Here is a 3,099-nt window from a genome sequence, read left to right on the forward strand (position 1 = left end):
TGGCTTTTCTTTTATAAGATTTCCAGACCAATGCCTTTAATTTTGTACTGTATGCACTGAGAGGGCTCCAGCTCACAGCGCAGGATGCACGCGGTGCCTGGCACTTCCACTCTTCAGCTTTGTTTAGAGGATATATTCAAGGTGAATGGGTGCATGCTTGCAGGCTGATGCCATTGAATGAGGGTATGAATTCCTCTTCAGGCATCACAGGGCTCTGTCCTAAGGGTGTTCCAGTTCAGGAAGCACTTTCAACACTTGGTATTTACTTCACTAGCATTCTCTTGAGAGAAGGTGGGAACTGGGATGTCTCCTTTTTGGTGGTCCAAGACCAGAATGTAACATGCAGTCAGTGTTTAGACAGTAACATGCGGTCAGTGTTTAGACAGCTGGCAGTGAGAGAATGGAAAGTTTTGAAATATTGAAAATATTTCATTTGAGAACAAGTGGACACTAGTGGAGCTGGGCTCCTTAATTTTTGAACAAACTTTATATAAAGAAATCAGTTGGATAGCATGAGGAGGAATTGTACTGTTAAGAGGACTCATTAGTTCAGGGTGATGTATTAACATGCTTACTCTGCAAGTCCTGTTCTTAACATGAAGTTTCTAGAATCAGTCTGGCCTGGTGTAAGAAGCCAAGAAGCAGTTTAGTCACTTGCTTGTCTCTTAAGAGATTTTCTTTAGTCTTTGACTTTCTGGAAGGCTCTAAACTTTGCCTCAGAGTCCCAGTGAAAGGTCAGTGTCTAGGGCTTAACTGCTGTTAAATTTATGGGTGTTGAAGAGCTCTTGAACAACTCCATTGTCCAAAGCCCTCTCAGCGCTGGTGGACCTTGGACCATTCTATTGTGTTTGAGATCTGTTGTGTGACAGGGAAAGGCCTCCTGCCCTTTGCTGGGGGCACCCAGGATGTGGGAGTTGCATGTGTGCACATGTGCACCCATGTAGCTCCTTTGAGCACTGGGAACTGAGGGGGGTTTATCTGCCGTGATCCCTCAGTATGAGACGAGGGATCTGTGGGTCTGAGGTGCTCCTGCCCAGACTAAGCTCTTCCTCAGGCGGAGCCACAGCCCTTCTGTGGGTCTGAGGTGCTCCTGCCCAGACTAAGCACAGGGCTCTTTGTGACAACAGAAAAAGGACAGGGACCAGTTCTGCCAGATTAAGCCATCTTCCTGTGCGCAGACCAAGGAAAATGCTTCTGGTTTGGGGTTCCTGGTGTCCTGATGAAGCATTGTGCACTCCTTACAAACTGCATCCACAACCCAGCCCACTATTGTGCTGGAATTGCTGAGGGGAAGACTTGGAGAAATCCTGAGGAAGCTGGAAATGCTGAAGAGCTGTCTGACATTCAGAGAAGCTCTCCAGTAACCCAGACTCCTTAAGCTTGCTTTCCTGATGTGGAAATTACAGACTACATGTAACCTCAACTGGACTGCTTCATCCCACGGCTTTGCTGGCTGTGTGTCTCTCAGTATTACTGTCAGGAAAAAAGAAAAGGTTCCAGCTCTCTTCCATCTGTCCCAAGGGATTTGAGGGCTGAATTTTGCTTTTGTAAAACTCCTGATAACAGGAAAGCTGGCTGTGAAAGAAGGAATGTATGCTCTGCTTGCTTTACTCGGATGTTGAGGTTGACTTTCCTTTAACTATTGAAAACACTACAAAGCCCTGAGTGCTGCCACCTCTGTCAGTAATGCACCCGTCGGTCAGAGGCTCCTGCTGATGTCTAGAACAGGCCCTTTCATGCAGAATTAGGCAGGAGTCTGTTGTGCTGCCTCTCCTCTTAACTGATGGGGAGGGTGAAGACCAAAATTCATACATAAAAGTAACTTGGTCCTGAGCACACCAACAGCTAATTGGTAAAATAAATTCGTGGGGTCCACCAGATCAATCCAATCTCTTCCTGCAGAGTTAGTGCTTACAGGCAGGTGAGTTAGTCTGGGATCTTCACTGGAGCCTGCACAGAACAAGGAAGTTTGGTTTGTAGGAAAGTTTTAAAGCTCCATACTTGTATAAATGTAAAAATCCAGTTGATGGGTGACCGCTTGCTACTTTGTTAAAACGATTTCAGTGTGTGCTGTGGAGGTCGTCAAGATTTGGTAGAAGAAAGGCAGTTTGGTGCCTTCTTGGCCCTGTGGCAGGTTTAGAGGCAGTAGAAAGATGATGGATCCCAGAGATGCCCCCATTTGGGTGCTGTTCTGTGACCTGTGGTGACCAAGGGCTCTTGTGTGAGCACAGAGCTCTTGGCTGGGTGTGGTAAGGGTTGGGCTGTGCCTTTATTTGAATCAGTCACTCAACAAAAGCTGTTGGAAAAATGTACAGGAGATATTTTTGCTTCGTGGTGCTTTGATCCCTGCATGCTGTGCTGCTTCAGAAGGTGTGGGTGGGATCTTTTTCTGGCTCAGTCTTACCAAGGCTTGGTGATCGTTTCCCTTCCAAGCATGAAGGAAGAACTTGCTTAGAGGTTCTGGACTCTGTAGAAGGAAAGAAGATCCCAGTGAAGCGGCTCAGTCACTTAGGGAAGATGTTTTCCTCCATAAAAGAGTAGAACAAACTGTGTTAGAGGTAGGGGCCTGAATTTCAGCTAAGGAAAATCAGACAATTGGAAGTGAAGACTTAACTGTCCTTCAAGTAAAACACAGTAAGTGGGGGCTGAAGGGTGGACTCTCTTGACTTCCAGATTCTTAAATGTAGTTGGGATGGTGATTTATGGAATGTTTCCATGGAATGAGTATCTCCAGGGCTGCACTGTTTCAATAAATAACGGCAATTCTTATTTTACACTGGTCAGATAATGCATGGTAGTGTTGACTATCAGGCTTTGTAGGCTATAAATAGTACTGGGCTTTTATGCAACCCAGAAGAGAGGTTCCTTTCATTTACTTTTATTCCTGGTTCCTGTGCTAAGTGCAATTCACTTTGTAAATAAACACATCACTCGATTTTTGTGCATGGTTATGATGTATTGTGGATATAAAGATTGCCAAATCATACTGTGTGTGTCAAGTTCTGTTCCAGACACAACTGTAGAAGAAGGTGGGGACAGCTCCCGAGCCCGAGCGCAGGGTGGGCCGGGGGTGCGTGCCCCTGCCAGCGCCCCGGGGAG

Source organism: Corvus brachyrhynchos, unplaced genomic scaffold, assembly GCF_000691975.1.
Source record: "Corvus brachyrhynchos isolate BGI_N302 unplaced genomic scaffold, ASM69197v1 scaffold130, whole genome shotgun sequence".
NCBI lineage: Eukaryota > Metazoa > Chordata > Aves > Passeriformes > Corvidae > Corvus > Corvus brachyrhynchos.